General features: G+C 34.7%; 1 protein-coding gene across 3 annotated transcripts in view; it reads right to left on the reverse strand.

Moving 5' to 3' along the window:
• Positions 1–20,473, reverse strand: part of LOC5574112 (GTP cyclohydrolase 1) — a 71,352-nt gene that overhangs the window by 43,039 nt on the left and 7,840 nt on the right. Inside the window, exon 1 of one of the 3 annotated variants that reach the window (XM_021840397.1) lies at positions 8,988–9,216. The exons of 1 other annotated variant lie outside the window; for it this stretch is intronic. The gene's annotated coding sequence lies outside the window, so the exon portion shown is untranslated. Of the gene's footprint in view, positions 1–8,987; positions 9,217–20,473 lie in introns of those variants that run through there. One more of the 3 variants, XM_021840398.1, reaches the window with a different exon arrangement.

The following is a 20,473-nucleotide window of genomic DNA, read 5'->3' on the forward strand; positions in this document are numbered from 1 at the left end:
ATGGATCGACACGTGTTTCAATCAAGGCTACTATTCTGGTTATTGGTTTTTATTGGGAGATATTTCCGTTCTAAAAGTAAGTTACACGATGGAGAGTTTTTCTGGATCAACACAGTGTAGGGTAATTCGCTAATTGTTGAACGCTACCCAAATGTTGAACGATCTGTAGAAACCATGTTAAAACAGGAAATTGAACCATTTTCAAACAGTTTCAATAAATTATACAGATTATTTTGTAAGTTAGCTGTACTATTGGACACAATAAATTTAATTAGCACATTAATTTCTTAAACGAAATATTTATTGAAAATTTTTATCGGTAGGTGAAACGAAAATTTCAATTCTCTTAGAAAAAAAACTTAAGCTGGGGCTGCTATGAAATAAACTGTGTAGTAAAACATACTACGTATATTGGGTTAAGCACCTATTCACGATATCAGTAAAAGTCTGCTTTAGTTATTTTCTAAACATCCGTACAATTTACTCGTACCTATTAATTACATAAAATCTTTATCAATTGCACTTTCGTTTCACGTACATTTTCCATTTGTTGAACACTAGCATAACATGACAGTCTTGGTTTCATCGACAGTATTGCCAGATTTTTTATTTTCGTAGTAAACACCTATATTGAAATGGAATATTGCATTACACAATATAGTATTGTTTATTGCTTCAAATATCTGTTGATTAATTATTATTAAAAAATCCTATAATGGTGTCTGTTGCAATGATGAAAAACGCGATTCAGTAAAGTATAATTAATTGCAACCCTGGCTATATCCTGAATCATTCTTCGAATTTCAATATCTTCACTATGGCATCAATGCCATCACCGTTTGTTTGTTTACATCATGATTGAAATTGCGCATCGGCTGCCGATTTATCCGGAGTATAACCTCAATCTCGCGATTGATGCTGTAATATCGAAGGTAATGTACATTAGCAGAAGCCGCTAAAGTCTATGGCGTGCCACAGGGGACGATCCACTTCCGTCTCAGCCCAGAGTGGTCAGGGAAAGTGGTTCGCGGACCTTACCCTGTCCTCACAACCGACGAGGAGCGCGAATTTACAAGTTGAATGAACGCGGGAGTAAAGTCAACATTTAGCGACAATCGTTCAACATTAGGATAAGATGGGTTATGTATGTGTTCAACAATTGAGTGTAGACCTATATTTTTAAATATATATTTTTTTATTTCAAAATAAACATTACAGTACCAAAAATGTAACAGGAATAATGTTAAACAATCGCTTACGGTGTTGAATGCTTTTTTTAGCAACCTTTCTATCAGAATTTCCATTAAAATCAAATAACATAAAAACGTCTATCTTAACCGTTCAACATTTGGCGATTCACCCTAATTTTTACTCATCGTGCAAATTCGTATTGATTTATGAGCAATTCCACCGAACATGACGATTTTTTTTTAAATTTAATTTTTGTATTTTTTGAATTGTCTGAAAATTTGCATACAGATTCTTTATGACCAAAAATGCCATTTTGCACCTTCAGACCGCCATTTTGAACCTCGCCTTATTTTTGAGAAGGGCGTATCGGAAAATGAATAGCAAATCTTTAAAAAACTGCAACTCGAAAACGGTTTGTCCGATCGATTTGAGATCTTCTACAAAGTTATAGGTATTGCTTAGGACTATATGGAAAAAATATGCACGGTAAAAAAAGTTACACATTATTTTTTATTTCAAAAACAAAATTTTAAAATCGATTTTCTCCAGAAACGCAGTTTCGATTTTTTTATTTTATTTTTGGATGTGTTTCAGGGGACAACTTATGTGATTTATTGCACAATGTTTCAAAATGGAAGAATTATGGACAAAAAAGTTGTGATATTTTAAAAAAATACAGATTTTGAAAAAAAAATCGAAATAGAGGAAAACAATATTTTTTTATGTGATTATTTGAAAGTACAGAAAAATTGCAATCGAAAAGTACTTAAGTAAATTTTTTCTAGGTTGCATCAATTTCGAGATATACTCATATTTATATAAAATTTTCATATAAAAAAGTAAAATAGGCCCTTTTCAAACATATTTCGTGTTTCTCTATTACAGAAAAAATATATTTTGATTGAGTGAATCGTAGCTTAATTGTTTATTGTTTGATCAAAACCTATATACTTAAGTATTTAAAAAAGTATGCACGGTAAAAAAATATAAACGAAATTTTCAAATGAAAATTTGAAGTTTATTGTTCTTAAAAACGGCAAAATTGATGTTTTTAATTTTTGGATATGTTTTGCAGCATATTGTTTGTAATTTCTTGCACAATGCCTCAAAAAGGAAAATTTTTGGATAAAAAATAAACTATTTAAAAAAAATAATTAGAACGAATTTATGTAAAACGATATTTTTGGTGCGTTTATTTTGAGTACAGAAAAATAACTATATACAGGTCGGACTCGATTATCCGGAGTATCGATTTTTTTTTCACTCCGGATAATCGAATCCTCCGGATAATCAAATCACTAAGAAAAAAATTGAAATCTTCGATAAAAGAACTTAAATATTATCTTTTTTTGTTGTTATCATATAAAATGCGGTGGCGTAGCCAGAAATTATTTCTAGGAACAGTAGGGGTCTTTACAAGAAAAAAAAATGTTTAGACCAGCATACACAAAAAACACTTTTTCAAACCCCCATGTTCTTAAATACGTTCAGAACTGCAAAACCATTCATGTTGTTTATTGCAATACCAAATTATCTCAGATTTATACAAAAAATTGAAAAAAAAGAACATCAAAAATCAAGTTCCGGATAATCGAGTCTAAAATTCCGGATAATCGAATCCCGGATAATCGAAACCCCGGATAATCGAGTCTCCGGATAATCGAGTCCGACCTGTATTTTTAAATATAAAAAATTTCTATCGAAAAATGCTCAAGTAAAATTAAGCTGAGATGCATCACTTCCGAGATATACATGGTAAATCTAAAAGTGGCATTGAAAATGTGATTCTACCACAATGGTGTATCTTTAGTCCCCAGGGCTAAGCAAGTGATGATCCCTGCTCGATGAGTCATCGCTACTAGATAGTTGAGTACAATTAGACAGTTTTAAACAACAAGAATCACAAATTTTAAGCTTACTATTTAATTTATTCTGTTCAGCAAATCCCAACAAAACCAATTTCTGAATATTATCTTCCGTAAGATTTCGACAATGTTTATAACAACTTTGTTTGAACACTTTAATACATCTTGAACTGATATAACTCATTGCGAAAAAATGATATTTGTACAGCTTCACGCACAACAAAAATAAATACCTCTGTAAAACGCCTCCTTAATCCAAAATATAATGCTGTATCTTCTTTCGTAGCACGTCAATTTCACAGGCAAATAAACGTCACCTACAATCACTGAACAATCACTGTTGATACAACACTAATGCTCTCACGGTTTCAGACTTACCTTATATACTACATAGGTACTTCACACCACGAAGTTTTTGTACCGCATTTTTTTCAATGATGATTGCTACAGTGATAAAACTTTACAACATAGCGCACTATTTTTGTACTCATGAAGTACGTTTGAAAAAAAGCATCGTTTTTCTCTTATTCATTTACCATGTCCAAATGTATGGGTATGAGAAAAACGTGTTTGTTCATCATACCTACTAACACAGGCAAAAGTGATGAAAACGCTTGTGGGGCCTGTTTAGTACAATGCCTGTAAATATACAAAAAGATGAGTAGTACTGTTCCTTTTAATTCTACTATTGTATCCTTCGACAGATACGCATATTTCAACCTCAACTGTAAAGCCGTCTTCAGTGTTGTGTACTTGACTTGATTTGGTTTGTGTTGTTGAAATCAAAATAAAATTTTCCGGAATGGAGAAACACGAAATATGTTTGAAAAGGGCCTATTTTTCTTTTTTTATTTGAATTTTTTTTATATAAGTATGAGTGTCCGTGTCTTTTTTCTTTATAAATGCATTTTCTGTACTATCAAATAAACACATAAAAAATATTGTTTTCCTTTATTTCGATTTTTTTCAAAATTTGTAATGTTTTATAAAATTATAACTTTTTTGTCCATAATTCTTCCATTATGAAACATTGTGCAATAAATCACATAAGTTGTCCCCTAAAACATGTCCAAAAATAATAAAAATCACAGATGCATTTTCATAGAAAATCGATTTTAATTTTTTTATTAAAATAATCTGTAACATTTTTTTACCGTGCATATTTTTTTCCAAACAGTCCTAAACAATACCTACAACAACCTCAAAATATATCCAAAAATTAAAAACATCAATGGTGCGGTTTTTAAGAACTATTAGCTTCAAATTTTCATTTGAAAATATCGTTTATATTTTTTACCGTGCACTCTTTTTTCATTACTTAAGCATAAATGTTTTGATCAAACGATAAACGATTTAGCTACGATTCGCTCAATCATAATATTTTTTTTCTGGAATGGAGAAACACGAAATAAGCTTGAAAAGGGCCTATTTTTCTTTTTTTAATTAAAAATTTTATATATATGTGAGTATATCTCGAAATTGATGCAACCTAGAAAAAAATTACCTAGGTACTTTTCGATTGCAATTTTTCTGTACTTTCAAATAATCACATAAAAAATTATTGTTTTCCTCTATTTCGATTTTTTTTTCAAAATCTGTAATTTTTTAAAATATCACAACTTTTTTGTCCATAATTCTTCCATTTTGAAACATTGTGTAATAAATCACATAAAACATATCCAAAAATAAAAAAAATCAAAACTGCGTTTCTGGAGAAAATCGATTTTAAAATTTTGTTTTTGAAATAAAAAATAATCTGTAACTTTTTTTACTGTGCATATTTTTCTCCATATAGTCCTAAGCAATACCTACAACTTTGTAAAAGATCTCAAATCGATCGGACAATCCGTTTTCGAATTACAGATTTTTAAAGATTTGCCATGCATTTTCCGATACGCCCTTCTCAAAAATAAGGCGAGGTTCAAAATGGCGGTCTGAAAGTGCATAATGGCATTTTTGGTCATAAAGAATCTGTATGCAAATTTTCAGACGATTCAAAAAATACAGAAATAATCGGGTTTGCGAAACGGCGTGGAACCGCTCAACTGTTTGTCTTCCGGATGTCCTTGACCTTCTGAACAACTTTGCCGAAGACCTTAACTTTTTATCTCATGTGGATCAGAAACTGGAACTAGTTTAAAATGCTCAATTTTACATGCTCACTAGCGTCACCTAGCGGCAAAACTAAACTGTTTGCTCTCCAGATGTCCTTGAACCCCTGAACAACTTTGCCGAAGACCCGAACTTTCTATCTCTTAGGGATCACAAGCTAGAACTAGTTTAAAATGCTCAATATTACATGCTCACTAGCGCCACCAAGCGGCAAAATCGCGAACCAAACTATTTGCTTTCCGGATGTCCTTGATCCTCTGAACAACTTTGCTGAAGATCGCTTCTTTGCAAGTCGTAAGGATCTCGAGATATAGCAATGTAAATTTACCTGTTTTGAGGTGATGCTAAACTTTTCAGGCTGAGTGTTGCAATACTTATTTCAGTGAGTCCGTATTTATGACGGGTAGTGTAGGTTAAGTGATCCATTAGTTGTGGGTGCTCCTATAGTTGCGGTAGTGCCATTTATACTGATTTCATTGAATCATTCACCTAATCGACACTGCCCATCGACGTGTTGGCTTATTGATATCCGAAATAGTTGAAAGCTTCGTTTAAGTTGCTTCAAAATTGATGAAATACCACTACAACTGCTCATTTTTTTTCTCACTTGTACCTATAGTTGCGGTAAAATGTTCCTACAATGGAGGATCCTATAATAAAAAAAATAGATGCCGCGACTATAGGAACACAAATTCAAAAAAATATACTGCAACTGAAGGAGCAGTGTACCAATAGTGCATGTATTATTTTTCACTGACATGGCGTAAGTTAGTGCGATGATATCATTTATTTTATTGAGTAGATGGTCGTTACTTCCCGTTACAAGAATAGTATGTACACTGACAAACCGACGTCACACTCTCATCGCTGTCCATCGACCACCTCTTTAACGATCGCTTCAAATATATGTTAGGTGGTCAATCGCCCAATTGTAGCGCTCGCGTCGTTTTTGTTCGAGTTTGACGTTTACACACTACCGCCACCTGTTCGGCCAAACACAGCCATTTTAGCATTGAGCGTACATGTTCTCGCGACTATGATTTTGATTGCGATTCGTTCTAAGTGTTACGTCTGTTTGTCTGTGGTATGTACATTAATTGCGTTTTTTGAATTTTGAGCGATTAAATGAAGTTGAATCGTGCTTAGTACCTCCACTATTGGACCATTTATCCTATCATCGAAAAAAGCTGGGCCTTATGTCTTTTTGAATTGCTTATTTTAGGCTATTATTAAACATCTAATTTTATAAGAACTAACATTATTTTTTCCAAATAAACGAAAACCCGAATTTAGTACTTTACCATTAAATCCACTAGAGTTTCTTGCTGTGGTTTTGATCACCGTTCTCTTAATCGTTTCCACATTATTGGTATTTTTCAGTGACGGGTAATTAATTCCGATATAGAAATTTTACGTTTCAACCTACTTTATTTCGGTCATCTTCAGAAAAAATTCCGCCAACCGTTCGTCCGTCTCGGCGGTATACCTAATTCTGAAGATGACCGAAATAAAGTAGGTTGAAACGTAAAATTTCTATATCGGAAATCATTACCCGTCACCAAAAAATACCAATAAAGTGGAAACGATCCACTAGAGTTTGTATCCTTTGACAGATAAGCGTATTTCGACCACAACTGTAAGACCGTCTTCAGTGTCGTGTACTAGATTCGTAATATTATTTTATACAGTCGACTCTCCACATCTCGATATTTTACATCTCGATATCTCTCCCTATGTCGATGATTTCATAAGTCCCTTCAATTTACATACATTTCACTCTCCATATCTCGATATCCTCCTTATCTCGATATCTCCATGTGGTTCTGTGTCGATGTGTTTCTGTTGATTTTTCGTTCTCGATTTTCTCTCCGTATGTCGATATGACCAATATCGAAAGCTACTAGACCGAAGTTTTGGGATTCAAAACAAATTAGGAGCGCAAAATGACGTCTGTTTGTGTATTACTTTCTTGGCAACGGAGTGTTTTTCAATCTAGTATTCATCAAAAATGTGTTCTTTGTCTCGATCTCTCCTTTTCTCGATGATGTCCCTTCGTTATCGAGATGTGCAGAGGCGACTGTATTTTAGAATCATTAAGCTTACTAAAACGCCATACTTTACAATTGATTTTGAATAAGGGGTCCAAAGGCATGTAAGTGACAACGTCGGTTTTCCTAAAACTAGTTTTTTGTCTTTTACTCCCCTTTGCTTCAAACTCAGTCAAATAATTTGAAAAATTGTCAACTTTCAAGTTTTCAACAAATAGCCAATATGCTAAAAGTACACACTTAAAAAAATTACGGATTACGGTGAAATTTCACCGTAATCTCAACAGCTGAAGGTTCGGTGAAAAATCACCGAACAGTCTTGTAAAATCGACCGGGATCAAACTCCTGACCTACCGATCAGGAAGCAGGCTTTCTACCACTAAGCCAGCTTTCACTGCTTGTTAGTGGTGTGCAAAAACTGAAACAAAAGGAAGTTCATGCCTGCCAGAGCGGCTGTCACAGGATTTCACAGAAGTTCGGTGAAAAATATGCTTTTACCGAACTGTTCGTTAGTATTTCACAGGGTTACAGTAAAATGGTTTGTTTCATTTTTTCCGTTAAAATAGTAGATTTCACCGATTTTCTCTGGTAAAATAGCTGATTTCACGGATTTTGTCGGTAAAATAGTAGATTTCACAGGAAAATCTGTGTTTTTATTGTTTACAGTTCATATTCGGTGATTTATTTCACAGGATACTGCGATTTATTTTAAGTGTGTACCCATTCAATTCACAAACAACATTGTCACTAATTGTACCAGTTCCACGAGTAATCCACTCGACCATGAGTTCAGAAAAAAATCACATATCCTCACCCCCATACATTAGCAGCAATTAAGCGAAATCGATTCTTCAATAGCAAACAACTCATGCCGTCCTTCCTTGCACTCCTCCCCTGCTCAGCCCCATAATCCATCATCAATGACATATCATCAGAATTTCAAATGCAACAGGTTTTCCTCACTTAGTGCCTCTCGTCAGTCAACCAGATGGGGATTTTCTCGCTACCATTGCTAGCGAACTGCGAGAAGCGGGGGAGAACACTCCACTTGGTACAAACCAACCAACTGTTGCTTCCATCCGACACAGTAACTTTTTACGTCGACACCTGTTGATTCCGGTTGGCCATCGATTGGATTTCGAATCGCAATTTACAACCCTCCCGGGCGAATTACAGTAGTCGACCATACGATTGCTACATATTAGATTTCCCGTACAAAAAAGTCAACTTGAAAGTGTTAGGAATTACTTATGAATCGATTTAACTGAAATTTTCACTATTTTTCAGATATAATATAAATTTTAACATATTTTTTTAATGTTCTTTTGACCATGAGATCAAAAACTTATTGTTAATGTAAAGTTAATTTATAAACAAAATTTAATAATTGACTCAAAAGATAATGGAATAGCTTCATGGTATCTTCAGCTAAGTTGTTGATTGAGACAGACTGAACAAGTTCGCTAAAGATAATTATTATGTAGAACTCTCATATTTTCAATTCAAGTTAAAGCTGAGTTAGCTCATACGAATCAGTATGAGTAACTGAGATTTAGCCAACCAAAATTGTTTATTTTGTATGTACAATCGAAAAAGTAGCAAATGTTTTGTCCAACGCTGTTGGGTCACTGCTCTTGTCCGTCAAATTTCAAGGACCCTTCATCCATCCATCCATCCAGCAACGGGTTGATCCACTTCTTCCTGGTTTGAAACGAGTTTCCCCTTTGTCCTCTTTGTATTCGGAGAGTCAAAACACTATCGAATTAATTACCCAACACCAATCAGCTATCCGTATCCTTCGGAATCGCTCTCGTTACCACCGAATCGAATAGTCGTCACGAGCTCACCGAACGATTCCTTCCTCACAAACGCGTGTGCTATCGATCGATCCAAATCTCCTCCGCGAGTCTACAATATGGCTAAAGACACGATGGAAAGCTACGCGGATTTCACAGAGGAGCGCACACACATCCAAGCCCACGAGTCCAAGTCCAACTGAAAAGTCACTGCTCGGGGCGCCCGTATTTATGGGGTGTGCATGTGTCTGTGCGTGTCCGCAGCCCTCCAACCCAACCCAACCGGCATGAAACCGAGTGAGGAGCTTTAATGCCTTCGTCAGAGCATGCAGTCAGGAATCACGGCGCGAGATTCTTAGAGCATCATTACTAGGGTGGCCCAGAAAAACAAAACCAATGCTCGAAAAGTTCTCAATCCTAGATTTGAAGATATGCTATTTGTTGTATACCATCATTAGAAAAATAAGTTTAGAAAAATCGAGGGCATTTTTCGTACATAGCATGTATAGCATAGCATAGCATACACAGTTAAAAATAATGAAGATTACACGTCATGTAAACTTCATTTATGCGATGTAAACATAATGTCATGTAAATTTCAGTTTGAAATCATGTAAAATTGTGTTATATGTCATGTAATCACTCAGGATCCTGCTCGATTACATGACATATAATTGAAGTTTACATGACATATCATGTAAATATCCATGATATTCCACGCTCCAATTATGTGCATTATATGTCTCAGAAATTTACACTTTTCGTTCGAACTGTGTAGAATGACTGTACATGATAAGATTGATCAGAACAGGTAAGAATTGCGGTTCGATCCAAATGAATAAGGGATGGGATTTGCTGCATATTCTCGAAGTGAAATTTTAGCAGCTCTCATATTATTAATCAATAACGGCGCCGGCCAAGTCCTTACAGTCAGTTAGGAAGGGTAAGGAACGTTATTGTGTAATGATCGTTGCCTCTAGAGATCGAGAATACCTCTGCATCTCCACAATTATGACGGGAAAGGTGTGGTTAGAAAGGAAGTAAAAAGATCTGGGAGTCACCTTTCGTCGGTGATGCGATCCATGATGTCCAACTATTCAAAGGTTAGTTTTAGTAATGACGTAAACAGAAAGGTATATTAAAATTAAATGAAACAGGAAAAAGTTGACGCTTGTAGTGAAGAACCTTTCAAAGTTTGCTTGAAAATAAAAGTAGCTTTGCAACGACAAAAATGAATTATCATAAGCATCAAACGATCTCACCAGTTGACAATTCATCCTCGGCTGCACATGAAGCATTTTGCACTCGAACAACACGAACCGAATACGATTGGTCTTGATTCCGTCGCTCGTCCCACCGGAACATGCAACCAAATAAAAAGATCACGCACTACTGACGATTCTTTTTGTTCCGCACTAGAAAAACACGAATTAGTCTTGACTTCGTCACTTGTACCGCAGAAACATGCAACCGAATAAAAAAAAACACGTGCTACTTTCAAGGGCATTTTTCGGCTGTACAGGTAACAAACCTTGTATTGATTCTTTCAAATCTTCGACAACGTTTAGGTCTTTTTTGGGACCTTCTACAGGGATCGATTTAAAGCAATAAGTATAGAAATCCAGCCACAAGGAAGGCCACAACAAAGACCGAAACGTTGACAAAAATTTACAAGAATGAAAGCAAGGTTTTTAGGCTATGCAACCCAGCTTTCTAGAATGAGTCGTTTATTCTGAAATGTGTGTAAGTATCCAAAGCTCCAGATATAAGTCCATTATATAATTTGATTCTGGAGAATGTTGGAGACAAAGTTTGCGAAGAATCTCACCCCATCGTTGACGCTTTGAAAGCTTTCATCGTATAGATATTGAGATCGCTGACTGCATGATATAATTTGAAGGTATGCTTTCAATTCCTCTCTAGTGAGGAGAAAATAACAGATAAAAATCATTTCTAAAGCTAAAAACAAGGTCTGAACAGTTAAACCTTTACGCCCCCGACCTCCAACAAGGCAAATAGCTGCCATTTCGTCAATTTCAATTCATTTTTCTTAAATCACTCTCAGTTGACTTCAAAAAAGTACCAGTAATTTGACTTTAATGGACAATGCTGAATTCGGAACCAACCATGCCGGAGATATTCCGGGTTGTATTGCGGTCACGATGGTTATTGTAATGTTTTTATAAGGTTTTCATTACCAGAGTCAAACTATTTTATAACGTTAAAAATACTTCAAACTGCCTATGAACGTGAACCAATTTGAAATTTAAATTAATGTAGGTAATGTTTTTTTTTTATTCAATACATCTTAGTAGATTTTATAATTCAATGTTTTTTTTGACAATGTCAATGAATATCAGTGTCTTAATACATGGAACCTTGAATGTTTCTTAACTTCTTTGCAAAACTTCCGCATTGAATTATGTCCTTTGTCTGCCATGAAGACAGATTTCATTTCGCGTTCAATTTTCTGCTCGCATGGGTTCAAATTTTTGAACTGCTCAATGTTCAAGCCTACTTGAACGCGTTTAAATGCAACACTGGAACCAACCGCTCTCAAACATATTTCAGCTGAAAGAACTGTTATTCAGTTAGTATTGTTTCTGGGTACGTCTCTATTTTAATGAAAGTATCTAAATAGTCTTTTTTAAATATAAGATCTCTAAGATCTCTTTTTTATTAAAAATGTCCTATAGTGTCTATTTTTCCCTTATTAGGATTGCAGTGAATCCTGATGCAAAATTCTACGGGCTCCATAGAAAAAAAATCAAAGACTTTAATAAAACTTTTCAGCAGATTCATTAAGAATTTCCTCTCACATATTTTATGAAAAAACTTCAAGAAATCTTCTAGTGCATCGTTTCCCAATATGTTGTAATATGAAAAGCGAACTGTCGAGACTTTGGGGGGTCACGAAACCCAAGTATGGGAAACGATGTTCTAGTGGTTTTCCAGAGATTTCATTTGAAATACTTTCAGGGACTCATACTGGGATCCCTCTAGATTTTTTTCTAGAAATTCCTATACCAATACTCCCAGAAATTCTTCTAGCGATTTTGTACAGGTATATTTTCACTAATCCTTCAACCGAATTCTACAGTTGCTACAGAGGAAATCGATGGAAGAATCACCTGATACAATCATGGAGGACGTAGGCCTTCATTGAAAAATATCTAAAAGAATCTTTGGAGAAATTCCTTGATCATTTCTATTGTTATCCTTGTTAAAATCCAGGTTATATTCTTGAGATATCCAAAACAAAATTCTTGAAGAAATTCCTTAAAAAAATCTTGGAGGAATTCCACAGGAAATAATAACTTAATCTTCGGTATTATCTCTGAATCTTTAGGAAAAAAAAATTCCTGTCTGGTCTCTTATTGGTCCATTTTATCAAGCTAGAGTTGTATAAAGCACTTATATTCAAGGCACTTAAACGCTATGAAAAATGCTTGGAAACAATTTTTGGCCCATAGTGGGGCAAAAGTTCGACCCATGTATTAACTAATGAAAAAAAGTGCAAATTGCCTAAAGTCCACATACTATCTTTAAATTTATCTAAATTTGCCTCATCGTGCAAAAAATGTTACCAAAATTTAACATTTTCACTTGGTTTTATGAAAAACTGCTATTTTTTGGTATATTATGATTAACCCGGTTTTGGGCAATTTTTTGATGAACATTTAGTGTGTATTTTTCAGCAAAGATAATTTTACGGCTGATATAAAGTATGCCTGTCAAACATATTGAATGCCAAAACGTTGAAATGACAAAACGTCGAAAGGACAAAACGTCGAAAATGAAGATATTAAAGAAACAAAATATCTTGGAAGAATGGTTCGTTTCCGATAGAAAAAACAATAAATTATGTGCCAAACGTTACTCTTAGCATATATAATTGATTTCGATGTGGTAAAACGAACTTTAGCTAACAATGACGTTTTGACATTCGACGTTTTGTCTTCCCGACTAAGGTTACATAACAAAATTATATCAGCACATGTTATTATATTATAAGGTTTTTTCGAACATAGCCCGACTAGAAGCTAGTAACAAAAATATAATACAATTTTATCAGAATATGATATGCATATCATATTATGATATAATTTTGTTAGGCTCCGTTATCCACAGAACATAATAAAACAAAAATATAACATAATGTGTTTTATTTCCCTTTAAGTTATATTTTTGGTCATTTTTAACAACTTTATAACAAAATAAATAGATAGTTATGCATCTCAAAAATATAAAATATTATCGTATATCGAACAGTATTATAATTTTGATACTTTGTATCAAACATTATAACTTGATTTGATATGTTTTTGATAGAATTAAACCTCTGTGAATTCGAATGAATATGTTAATTAATGAAGAGCTTTTTTTGGTGAAATTTCAGCTTCATGTCCAAACCCTATTATGGAACGTTTCTATCTTCGTGAATTCGTCTGAACATGTCAATAAATAAGGAAGAGACCCTATGTAAACATATGTTGCCACTCCTGAGCACCTCACACAGCTTCCAGGAGGGCCTATTTTGTCAATAAATGAAGAAAAATGTGCGAAACACTCACTCGATTGTTCACGCCAAGCTTGCTCAACGCAGCACATGTGTTAGAACTACACAGAATGAGGCAACCAATGCAGGACTCGCTGGCTGAGTGAAAATTCTGTGTAAGTCGCACTCATGCTAAGGACTGTGCATTTTATAAAGTGGACACCTTGTGCATGCTGTATCTTTTTAATTTATCAATGAAATTTCAATCGGTTTTCTGCACATCGTTCGACTAGTATTGTACAATGTTGTAAAAATACAAATTCTCCAAAATAATGAAATTTCACACAAATGTGTAACAACGATTAGAACGGTCGATTTTTGGAGGTTATCAAAATCAATGATTGTTAGAAATTGGCTGGAAATTTCGATAATTCATATTTTTTATTTTCAAAAAAGGCTTGTTCTTCGAAAGCATCATCAATCAGAATCCTGATGGAAAAAATCAAGTTATTTTTGGAGTATACTTTTGAAGAAAAATATTTTAAATTTGAAGGGAATTGATATGAGTAGAATGTGTTTTTAACCAACACGTCCTGACGGAAGTACTAATATAGTATTAATATGGAAAATAACTTACGCCTTCATAGAGTTACTTATTAAGTCCCCACGTCACATTTAAAGCACAATAGAAACACGATTGCTTAATTCCTAGAAGACCTATCAAAGTACATTGACAATCATCAAAATTGGCAACACTGCTGTAATAAAATCCATTTTTATTATCCATATATCATTTTCATAATATGTTATTCTGAGATTACCAATTGAAAAAATCGGAGAAAACCGTTTACAATTTGCTGTAGAATGATGAATATGCGTACATGATTTTAAAAGTATGAGACTTTTTAGTAAAACTACCATAAACAGTAAAATTTATACTTAAGACTGTGGTTTAAACTCACGATTTAGCTCTCTTTAATACAAATATAGTTTCTTTAGTAATCCAAACTAGTTTTGAACACGCTTTTCACTTTTCTCTGTTGCTGAGAGTGAAAGGATGGTGTATCAGCAAACTTGGCCATAAATGGATAAATCACAAAAGTTACCTAATGTCAGAGAATGGTGGAATATAACTGATTTTTTTAAAGCTATACCTTTAGTCGAATAGTAAAGGATACAAACATACAATTTGTTCATAAAAATTAGGATTTTTGTTTTGCGAAAAATAATGTTAAACTTTGACGAACAGCTTTTGTTAGGAGTTTTTTGAAAAACTATTTTGCTCTTCAACCAAAAGCATTTTCTAAGATTTTATATTTTCATAGTACTATAGAATAATAGTTCAACGGTACACAGAAAACCGATTACGATTTTATCAATAAATAAAAAAGATATAGCATAAACAAAGTGTCCACTTTATAAAATGAACAGTCCTTATGTGTAACCGATGTGTTGGCCATTGGCTGTTCGCGGATTGATGGAAATGGAATTGTCAGTCATCTCTCGCGCGGCAGCAAACATTGGTAGAAAGCGAAGTTTTCCGGTATTTTTTCAGGCGAAAAGTTGGAAACTTATCGCAAATGTGAAAGTTTTTTCCCCATTTGCTTCCGCTTCGGCTATTCGCTTAGCTTAGCTTAGCTTAGACTGACTACACATATCAATGGTTGCTATTCCGTGATTGACCGAAGTCAGTGAAAATGCACAAAGAATCAACTAGAAGTTCGACTGGGATTGGCCATAATCTTCTTCAATGTGCATAATTCAGTGCCTCTATTTGAACAAGGTCAATAACGGCGCCGGCCACGTCCTTGCAGTCAGGTGGGATTGGGGGAAGGAATGTTAGTGTGTAACCTTTGCTATTTGGAGACCGTGTTTGACTCTGCATCTCCACAAAGGTTACTGGGAGGGATGTTTGTTAATGGGAAGGATCGTTGGGTCACAGGATTCACTTTGATAAGCGATTAGACCATGATAAATAATGATTTGTGAGATATATACATGCTTATACGTAAATATAATATTTTCATTTGATATGAACAATTTCTATATAGTGGAAAATTTTGCCGACACTTGAGGTGACGAACCATTCAAAGTTTGTTGAGCAAATACCTAAATGTAACATTCCTACAGCTGTCAGGACGAAAGCATGTGTTATTATATTTTACTCATTTGAAAAGAAACAAAAAACTCGATTGGTTGGGACATCACAGAACACTCTTATTCTTATGCCGACACTTACAGTTGCGAATCATCCAAAGTTTGTTGAATAAAGTGAACCTTTCGCAAGTCTACACTTGTAGTGTCGAACCAAATTCAACCAAAATTCAAAGTTTTTTTAATTACAAAAATAAAGGTATATAAGAGGCGTTCTGAAAAAAAAAAAATGTTAAACATAAATAAATCATGAATCAGAGTTTGTGGCGACACTAACAGTGACGAACCATCCATAGTTTGTTGAAAAATCATATTTACATCCCACCATTGTAACGATTAAATGTGCAGTCATACATATTTTATAGATTAGAAATAGTAGCATGAAACGAGCTCACCAATTGATCTGTTATCCTTAACTGAGCAGCCACAATCCACTTTCAGCTTCACTCGTTTGCTCGCCTATAAAAAAGCAATCAGAAAAAAAGGCGCGCGACCCGAAAAGGAAAAAAAAACGACGCACTGCCCAGGAGCAAGTGTCAAGGTCGAAGGATCAAAAAGAACGAACCGATCGCGGCACTTTTTCACTTACTTTAACCGAACTCACCGATCACGCCACTTTTTCACTTACTAGACCGACGCGCGACATGTTTGATCCTGCCCTAGTTGCTCGCCTCGGCAAAAGCAGGTCGCCCCGGCAAAAGCAAGGTCGAGAGATCAAACAGAACTCAAAACTCTTTGCTTCCGCTTCGGCTATTCGAATGAAAAAATCTCTGAAAACTAGAAAATTTGAATGTTTTTTTTTAATGTTTTCAGAAGCAAAACAAAAATGGAAGCGAATTCCGCATTCCAAGCGTTTCTCCTCTGTGCGCATTTCACTCATTCGGTTTGTTTACCACCGTTTACACAAAACTGTGTACAGCCCCCTTTGCACAGAATCTGTGCTGCATGAAGAGAGGCCGATTTTGTGTACTCGTCATTCATTTTTGAGCGGATGAAGTTTAGCGTGTTGCGTTTTTGGAAATCTTAAATTCACTTGTCTTCACATACTAAAACCAAAATACAATCGGTATTTCAGGTCATTTTCTGGTCAATATTCAATTTGAAATATACATATGATATATAATTTTCCATATCAAAACTAGAAACATGTCCCCGATACTATTATTTTGGTGATTTTTTTTTGTTGAAAACATCTAACAAGTATTGTCAAGGGGCTGAGGTATTGCCGTTTGTGTGGATTGTGTTACTTTTCTACAAATGTCGTTTCCTCAATCTTCAGTTCCCTAAAAGACCCGTTTTCCCGAAAAGTGCTGCAATTTACCCTTTTCATGAGGATTAGTCTTCAGTGCCAGGCTAATGAACTAGAAAGAACGAGAACCAATCAAAACAAGGAGATAATTGGACTAAGAACATAAAGTAAAGTGGGGCAAAAGTTTGAGTGGAGTAAAAGTTTCTTTTGGAGATTTGTAGCTCAATTCGAAACAAATGTTCGAATGCTATTCAAGTAAGATGCACTTCAAATATTACAGAAATCGACTGCGATTTGGAAAAGTTAGGTTTCTTTGTTGTTTCACGTATAAGAACATTTTAATTTACGGTCAATTTTCCATCACATGAAACATAATAAAAATAAAATATTCCCCGATTTTTTTTTGTAAGGACGTTTCTAGGCTGATTATAAGGATGCTTTGAGGTGACTTTAGTTTTGCATTAATGCTTGGATATCATTCTTGGCCCATATTGTGGCGAAAGTTATATCAGTGGGGCAGAAGTTCGAGATATACATACATTATCGCGCAGAAAAAATCGCAAGTTGCCTGACATACACATATCATCTTCAAATTTGGAGATTTTTAGCTGATCGGGTGGAAAAAGGCACCGAAATTTCACGTTATACTTAGTTATTTTTTTTTTTCAAATAACGGCTATTTTTGGTATATAACCCTATTTTGGGCAATTTTTAATGAATATTTAGTGCGTATTTTTCTGCAAAAGTTTGGTTGACAAAATGTCGAAATTTTAAATATTGAATGCCAAAAGGTTGAAATGATAAAACGTCGAAAGGACAAAACGTCGAAAATGAAGATATTAAAGAAACAAAATATCTTGGAAGAATAGTTCGTTTCCGATAGAATAAACAATAAATTATGAGCCAAACGTTACTCTTAGCATATATAATTGATTTTGATGTGAAAAAAACGAACTTTAGCTAACAATGACCTTTTGACATTCGAAGTTTTGTCTTTCGATGTTTCATTTTTCGACAGTTTGTCCCAAAACATACTATCGATATTTTGTGTTTCGGCCATCAAACTGTTGTCCCACACTTTGTTTGAACTCTTGCTCCACCTTTGTGCCTTTGTTCCTTGAAGACAATTAGTTTTGAAGGTTGAGGAACAAAATGCCGAAAAACAAAACGTCGAAAATACAAAGCGTCCAAAGCGGTGAATTTTTAACATTGTTAGCTAGACTTCTTTTTTTCACATCAAAATTGATAAAATATGCTATGAATACCGTTTGGCACATAACTGATTATTTATTTTTTCGAAAATGAATCATTCTTCCGAGAAGTTTCGTTTCCTGCAATTTCTTTATTTTCGACGTGTTGTCCATTCGACATTTTGTCCCTTCGCCTTTTTGTCATTTCGACGTTTTGGGATTTGATGGTTTGTCTTTCGTTGTTTCATCACACCACCAGCAAGGTTTTGGAACAAAGAGACAAAACGTTGAATGCCAAAATATCGAATCTCAAAACGTCGAAAGGATAAAACGATGTTACGATACAAATTAGCCACTTTATCATAAATTTGAGGCATCCCGGGGACCCAACAATGGTCATCAATCAAATGTAGGACACATGGTTATCTAGTTTGATCGTTTATTAGAAGATTTGCGCGGATGCATTTTTCATAAAACTCATTGATAAAGTGGCCACATTACAGCCGATTCTGGAAATTATTTGTAATTTGAAATTGCCTACTTCCAGGGACACATAAACACAGAACTTTTGTCACCCAACCTGACCCAGTTACCCACCGCAGTAACTCCGGCCATAGGTACATTCCCGAGATAGTTTGACCACTTTTAGAAACAAGATATGTACATTGTACAAGTATGTACGAGTATACTGTCAAAAAATAATGGAAATCCGCTAGGTATTCACTAAGCGGTTTAGTTTTTTTTTTGTTTAACTCAGGCCTATACGGCTTAAACAAATCACAAACTGTACGATCCTCACTGATAATTCTAGTAATCCATAGTACGGTGTAGTACTCAAGGCTAAAATGTTGATTAATAGAGAAATTGAAAAACAAGTTTTATATTTTTCATTTATTCAAACGGCAATATCCTTTTTGCCAATCTTTTTTCTCGAAAATATAATTTAAAATAGTGTTAACGAAAAGTTATTCCAAGTTTTGGAATATAAAATTTTTCATAATTTATTAATTGAATAATAACGAACAATTTCAAATAGAATAGAATGAAAAAAAAAATAAATTGAACAAAAATTGTAAATTGCATAAAAAATTGGATTGAGCACCATGACATTTCAAACATTGATGTTTTTTCTGCGACACCCTAATCATCTCTGATGATGGAGTTTGAGGACGAGATTTGAGAGAAGACTTTCTACCAACAGACGGTCGGTCGGTCAGTTCACTCACAATAAGCAAAATCAGAAAAGCGCTGAAGTGGGGTCCACTTGGATGCGTCATCTTCCGTGAAGATGTGGAGGATTCTGGAGAGGGGTGGATCAGTGTTGTCGTTAACGGTGGTAACGATTTTGAATAGCATCAGATGTGCTTTCGTTTCTTCGCCTTTTAAATGTCTACTGATCAGAGTCTCAGTGATACTGATAACAAGATGAAGTGAATTGAATTGAACGATTGAACGAAAAAAATTGCCTTACAAACTTTAAGTTTGGCAGCACTGAGTGGTATTTGAAAAATCACAGAATCATACAGGCATCATCCTTAAGAAAGCTCTTCACTTTGTATGATAAATATTCTTATCGCTCCACAATGGTCGCCATTACTTTAAAATACGGCTAACATTTCATATTTCTTAGTTAGCCGAGTGGTTAGAGTCCGCGGCTACAAAGCAAAGCCATGTCTGGGTTCGATTCCCGGTCGGTCCAGGATCTTTTCGTAATGTAAATTTTCTTGACTTATCTGGGTATAGATTATCATCGTACCTGCCACACGATATACGAATGCGAAAATGGCAGTTTTGGCAAAGAAACCTCTCAGTTAATAACTGGGGAAGTGCTCATAAGAACACTAAGCTGAGAAGCAAGTTCTGTCCCAGTGAGGACGTTAATGCCAAGAAGAAGAAAAAGAAGAAGAAGGATGTGCTTCGGCTTCTTCGTCTTTTAAATGTCAACTGTTCGGAGTCTCAGTGATAGAGAAATTAAGTGAATTGAACGGTTGAACCAATAACATTTGAAATATAAACTTGAAGTTTGGCAGCACTGACTGGTCTTCGAAAAATCACTGCTTCATACAGGCATCATCCTTAAGAAAACTCTCCACATTTTTATTGCTTCACAATGGTCCCCATTGGTATAAAATACGGCCAAAATTTTTTATTCATGAAATAGTAGAATAATTATGAAAAAATATTATAATGAAAGGAATCCTGGGAGGATTCTGGACGGAAACCTGACAGGAATGATACCGGAATATTGAAAGAATCAATGCTGGAACTCTGAATGTACTCAAAACAGAATTATGAAAGGATTAAAAACGGAATGCTGGAATGGTTCTCAGAATGCTGTGAAGTATCTTGAAAGGAGTCTTCTCAAATTTT

Source organism: Aedes aegypti, chromosome 2, assembly GCF_002204515.2.
Source record: "Aedes aegypti strain LVP_AGWG chromosome 2, AaegL5.0 Primary Assembly, whole genome shotgun sequence".
In the NCBI taxonomy this organism is placed as follows: Eukaryota; Metazoa; Arthropoda; class Insecta; order Diptera; family Culicidae; genus Aedes; species Aedes aegypti.